Source organism: Echinops telfairi, unplaced genomic scaffold (assembly GCF_000313985.2).
Source record: "Echinops telfairi isolate 266 unplaced genomic scaffold, ASM31398v2 ScPeMD7_7427;HRSCAF=8465, whole genome shotgun sequence".
Classification (NCBI taxonomy): domain Eukaryota; kingdom Metazoa; phylum Chordata; class Mammalia; order Afrosoricida; family Tenrecidae; genus Echinops; species Echinops telfairi.
In genome coordinates this window covers 12,467,430-12,474,349 of record NW_022111327.1, presented here as the reverse complement: position 1 = coordinate 12,474,349, position 6,920 = coordinate 12,467,430, and positions in this window count along the sequence as shown.

The following is a 6,920-nucleotide window of genomic DNA, read 5'->3' as shown; positions in this document are numbered from 1 at the left end:
TGTTTGTTTAATGTGAACGATAGTCAATTTCTGACTTGCCTCATATCATATTTTTTATCAAAGACCATCACATGAAATGAATAACATCATGTTTTCTGTAATACTACTGCTGGTTCCATCAAGAACTTGGACTAGATGATGATGTAACTGGGAGAAGATTATACTCATGCTCCACCTTTCCATTCCCCACTCTCCCTTTCCTTTATCTCTTCCTCAATTCTAGAATCTGGATATATTTTAATAGAAATGAACTGATAGACTTTTTCAAACCAAAGCATAGAGTTTTACATTTTGCACATTTGAAACTCCTTTGTTTAAGAGATCATCATATATAGTATGCCCAAATATAGCTATATTTATTTATTGTTGGAAAACCTTGAAGAAAATTCCACGTAGTCTATCATTGCAAAGTACAAGGAAATCAGTGATATATATATAAACACACACACACACACACACACACACACACACATAGCAAATCACAAAGGAAACAGCATAAAGACTACCCTGGCTGAAGGTTATAAATAGACCGAGGCCTTGTCTTACTTAACTCTTCTGGTCATGGGAAGGTTTTTAAGCACTTGGGTTGACTTCTTTCCTTAAAAAGGGAAAAACAAGGCAAATTTAAATTTTACTTTAATGTTAATTTTACAACATTAGCATTCTACAAGGATTCCATTTTCTCTAGGGCTATTTGAATTTTAAATGGAGACAACTGTTTACCGTTCTTCATCTCTCTGGCTATGGAAAATGGTTTGGGGGAGCATCCATTCGAGTTGTGGGGATGGGATGGGCAATCATTCAAAGGTCTTCAAGGCAGCTGCCAATCCATTTCTACAAATGGCTGTTCTTGACCCTGACCATTGCCAAGTGTGGCTCTCAAGCAATGTGAAATGATGGCATCGTTCCTCTTTACTGGTGGGCTTTCAAAAGTAGTTATTTAAATAGCCTGGGAATCATCTGTCTGGATTAAATTGGGAAACTGTGCTGTAAGGATAAAATGTTTCCAGCTTCTAACGGATGTTTGTTTACAACAGTATTCAAACACACCACTACTTATTTAAACAGAAGTTGGATGCTGCCATCTGCTGGTTCTGGGACAGCACTCAGCTGAAACGGAAAAACCTTCCTGCCAGCGTCACAGCAGAAAAACAAACAAAACAAAAAGAATAGCTACAGCAAAAGCCTGAAGGCATGAACGCCATTTTTTGGTTTCTTTTTTTTCCTGCTGTGGGTAAAGTAGTCACTTTCAAAAAAGTACCAGATAGAAAAATGTAGATGAACCACAAACTCAAATTTTTTTTTTTTGCTTTTAAAAATACTTTTATTGGGGACTCTTGCATCTCTTATCACAATCCATACATTCCTCCAGTGTGTCAAGCACATTTGCACATATGCTGCCATCATCATTTTCAAAGCACTCTTCCCACTTGAGCCGATACGAGCTCCCCATTTCTTTCCCCTCCCTCCCCTACCCACCCTCCCTCCCAAACCCTTGATAAGTTATATATTATTGCTCCCATATCTTACATCGTCCTCTATCGTACCTCACCAACCTTTCTGTTATTTGTCCCCCTAAGAGGAGATTCTAGGTTGGTCCTTGTGATCAAGTCCCTCTTTCTCCCCCCACTGTCTCCTAATCCTCCTGGTATCTCTACTCTCCTTGTTGGCCCTGAGGGCTTTATCTACTCTGGATTCCTTGTATTGTGGGCTCTTATCAGTAGCAGTGTGCATGCTCTGGCCTAATCTGATTTGTAAGGCAGAATTGAGGTCATGATAGTGGGGGGAAGGAAGTACCAAAGAACTGGAGGAAAGGTGTGTGTTTCATTGGTGCTATACTGCACCCTGACTGGCTCATCTCTTCCCTGTGACTCCTCTGTGAAGGGATTCCCAATTATCTACAGATGGGCATTGGGTCTCCATTCCATACCCCCCACCCCATTCACCTTGGGAATGGTTTTATTCTGGGTCTTAGATGCCTGATACCTGATCCCATCGACACCTCATGATCACACAGACTGTGTGCTTCTTCCATGTGGGCTTTGTTGCTTCTGAGCTAGATGGCCGCTTGTTTATCTTCAAGCCTTTAAGACCCCAGACACTATATCTTTTGATATCCGGGCACCATCACCTTTTTTCACATTTGCTTATACACCCATTTTGTCCTCACCGATCATGTCGGGAAGGTGAGCATCACAGAATGCCGGATTGTTAGAAAATAGCTCAAGCAGCAGGTATATCATAGCCCTTACCTCTTAGGAAATTTAAGATCAGGCATGGGGACGGCACTGAGATTGTTGTAGACCCAACTAAGGAGGTCACCTAAATCCAGTTTTATATGGATGGCAAAGTAGTAAAGGGTAAAAAAACAAAACAAAACAAAAACCCTCACTGCCACTTGGTGGCTGCTAACACCACCCACCCACCTCCTCTCTCTCTCTCACACACACACCACATACATCCTTCCATCTATTCTGACTGCCCACCCTCCACCTGCACTTTCTAACCATGTTGATCCTCTCTGCAACTGGGTTGGAAAGTAGAAGGCAGTTTCATGTTTTTGAAGAAACCTCTGAATCCTATTATCTTCACAAATATAAGATGAGAAAGTCATTTTTGACTATTTTAAATTAATCTTTATAAAGAAACTCCTATGAGCAGTTAAGGAAGATGGTTGTAGTTGGGTGATTTGTGTTCTTTTATTTTGTTTCAGCTGTAAGTTGAAACATTCGCAGAATTCGGGGTGTGGCGCATCTCAGAACAGGTCTTGAGCAGGTGAATCATGGCATTTTGTGAATATATGTGGACTGCACCACTCTTCAATCTTTGCCTCTTGGATTATTATGCTATTTTACCCTTACTTTGCTACATTTCTATAGATAAGTCGAATGATTCATGTTTAGAAGGGGATGAGAAAAAAACTCTTAAGATTTGATTCCACTCCTGTAAACAAAAAAATAAAAACAGAAGTGGCAGATGTTAAAAACGAAAAACCTATTGCCATTGATTCTGACTCACGATGACCCTATAGAACAGAGTAGAATCGCCCCTGTAGGTTTCTGAGACTGTCTGTCATTATGCAAATAGAAAGCCTCACCCTTTCCCCCTCATAGTGTATGGTGGGTTTGAACTTCCGGTCCTTTGGAAGAAGAGGGAATTTGGTATAGGGGGTATGAAGTGAAAAGATCAAAACAGAGAGGGAGATGGGGGTAGGCTCTATAATTTCACTTTGTCTTGGGTAGACGTTTCAGTTGTCCACGAAGGAGCAGTACACTCTATTCAAGGGGATCTCAAACTTTAGTGTACGTCAGAATTATCTGAAGGGTTTGTTAAAACAGATGCCTAGAACCCAAACTTGAGTTTCTGGTTCAGTAAGTCTGAGATGAGACAGAATTTGCAAGTTCCTGTTGAAGTTGATCTGCAGACCCAAAGCAAAAAAAACAAACTGCTATCTAGTTGATGCTGGATCACAGCAACCCTATAGGACAGGGTTGACCTACTTCTGTGAGTTTCTGAGACTGTAACTCTTTATGGGAGTAGAAAGCCCCATCTTTCCTCCAGAGTAGCTGGTGGTTTCAAACTGCTGACCTTTCAGGATCACAGTCCAATATATAACCACTATTATCACCAGGGCTCCTCCCATACTTTAAAATCAATTTTTGCTACCTGAGGCAAAAAAAATTATCCAGTCAGCTTATTTTCTGGTCATTTTTCTGTCAAAGAGCTAAGTAAAAAGTGTAGGGGTGGTATTAAACTTGCCAATCAAGTCATCGCCTGATGTGCTGCCTTATGGCCTTCTGAGAAGGAGTGCCCCGATAACCTTCCCTTATCTCTGCCTTGGCCTTCCTACAGGTTGACCCGGATTACTGCCAGAACCCTGTGATCCCTCCACCACCATTGGATCCACAGGATTTTGTACCCACTGAATTGTGATATTCCTGCATTCTGCATTATTTATGAGTGCATGAGTAGTACACTGTTGCATGGAGTAGTAACAGACTTATGGAATTGAGCCGGACTGGGCCGTTTTCTTGATACATGAGGAGATAACCCACCACCCCCCCCAAAAAAAATCTGGAATTGCATTGGGCAGAGCTTTCATAGTATGCAGTTTTCTCTCTAGGCAAGCATTGCATTATTGCACCCTGTTGCATTGCCTAGGAAAGCTCTCTGGTCAGTGAATTTTTTTGTAAAAGCAGTTTAGCTCAAACCTTGTTTTTTGGGATGGCCAATTTAAGAGAATAGCATGCAGCTATGAAATTGTTTCCTCGAGAAAAACGCCACAAAAACTGTTGTGATGTTGAACACAGCTTACAAGGGCAGTGCTATGGGGAAAACCTCACTGCACAAGTGGTTTTCTTGTTTTAAAAAAGGTGAAATGTCGATTGATGACAAACTTCGTTCTGGACATCCATCAACTTCCCGAACAGATGAAAATGTCGACTCTGAAATTGTAGTTAATTCCACCTGGTCACACTGTTAATCAAGCTATGTAGAGGTTCTGAAAAGATTGCATGACAGTGTGGACAAAAAGGGCCTTATTTTTGCCAGGTGAGGGACTGGTTTCGCCAACACAATGGACCTGTTCACGCAGCCATCTGTGCCCGTTTTGGGCAAAAAAACAGCATACCTCTCTTGCCCCGTGCAACTGAATCACCTGACCTTGCTTTTTGTTTCTGAGAATGAAGAGGGCCATGAAAGGGCAGCAATTTCACAGGTGAAGAAAAAAAAGCGGGTGGTGCTGTCAGCCATACAAAACAGATGAGTGAAAAATGTTAACAAGAATGGAATCACAGATTTGACAAATGTATTAAGTGTAATGGAGAGGACTTTCAAGGTGTTAAGGTTGTTTTTTAAAAAAAAATTTAAATACATAGCTTTGAAAAATAAATTGGTTCTTGGGAGTATCCTCTTGTATAATTACTTCATATAAATCTCTTGTTACCCATGTATGAGTGTCACCTGATTTGTTTCTCTGGTCAACCCAGCCTAGCAGATAGATTTTGTGTTAACTTGACTGGGTCATGTTTCTCAGTAGTTTGGCACTTGAGGCCTCCCCCAGTAATGTGGCCTAACATAAACTGCTCCATGATGGGATCTGCTATGGGATGATTAAGGTGCAGTGCAACCCTTAGATAATCGCCTTGGTGATGTTTCCTCAGGGGTGTGGCCTACTTCACATATATAAGTACACACTGCGGAGAATTTCCTCACTTCTTGCTGTTCTGAATCCTACCATCTGGCTTATTGATCTCCAGTACTTTGGACTTGAGCCAACAGCCTGCCATACTGCCTGCCAAGCCTGGGAACCACCAGTCTGCCATCTGCATCCATGGTCTTCCTGCTACCTGGTTCATCAGCCACAGCAGCTACTTGAATCAGGAAAAGCCTCCAGCGTAACATCTGACCCATTGACATGTACCAGACAACTGTGTAGGCCACTGTCTTGATAAAAATTTCTGCCTATCTGTATATATAGCTATAGATAATCTGAGATATATATACATAAAATAACTTGTTTTGCCTCTTTACAAAACCCAGCCTTGCACAGTCCCCTTATACATTCCAAGAGGGAGATAGAGAAAACAGTGATTAATACAGCTTATTTAATATATGAATGAGTATATCTATTCCATTGCCTGTCAATGAGGATTTAAAAGAAAACAAGTCTTATATTCTGGAAGTAGGAATATCAAATGATATCTTTCTGTGCAAGTTTTTATACATGTAACATTCTAATACTTGAAAAAAAGTACTATCTGATCAGGCAATTCTACTTCTAGAAATTTACCATAAGGAACAAGTTGGAAATGCATTGCAATATTTAGGTATACACATGCTCATCATGTATGTATGATTCATAAAAATTAGAAGTGGAAATAGTTTGAATGTCTAGCAATTGATAATTGGATAAATGTTTTTCTGTGGAAGCAATTTTATAACAAGAAAATTAAGTATGAAAAGTGATATTAAAGATGCGTATTGTGTATACGTGTAATCTTTTTTAAGTTGTTCTGTGTTTTTTAAATTGCTACAATGATTTTCATGATCAGAAAAACCATTATTGCTCCAAATTACTTGAGCCAAATTTCAATAGGAAACTGAATTCATGTACACTGTCGTCCATGTTCAAGTTTAGGACTTTGCAGTAAAGCTACAGCAAAGTCCACAGATCTTCAGTCAAACTGATCATTTTGGCTCCTCTACACAATGTTACTGATAAGGCAGTCATTGTTGTCTATTAATTTGGTTCAAAAAGCAATAGTAAAAATGAGACAGAGTCTAAACTAACTTGTCCTATATCTATATACCATATTCCTTGTAAAAATAACCATTACATGTTAAGGTACACCATTTTCTGCATTTTACAAGAAACTTGGTGGGGATACAGTTGAAGTAAATATTTTAAGTTTGATAATCTGTCTGTACCAGGATCACTATTATTGTGGACTCCAAGAATTAATGGTCAGGAAGAATTGCATGTCTTTAAACTTTTATTTATTCAATGTGTACATAACATGAAATGCCACAACTTATAATTCCTATAATTTGACGCTAATAGTAAAAACATAAATTCACAAAAAGTATAAACACCTGGTTACAAATGTAGCATTTTAATAGCCATGGGGTAAAATGCCATCTAACCGACTTTTGAGACATGAATATTTAGCCATAAAAATACTAATCAACTACCTCTTTCTATTTATAAAACTGAGTCTACTTAGGATTCATGTGTGAATTTTGCAGCTTAAGGTACACATTAAGCCAAAGGAATAAATTCCACAATATTGAAAAGGACATTATATTCTGAAAACAACTTTTTTTTGTTTAATCTTTCCTTGTTGCTTACATTCTTGTTCTTTTATACATACAAATATGAACTTTTTTTCACTTATGTGAACACTTAGTTTGGAAAGATT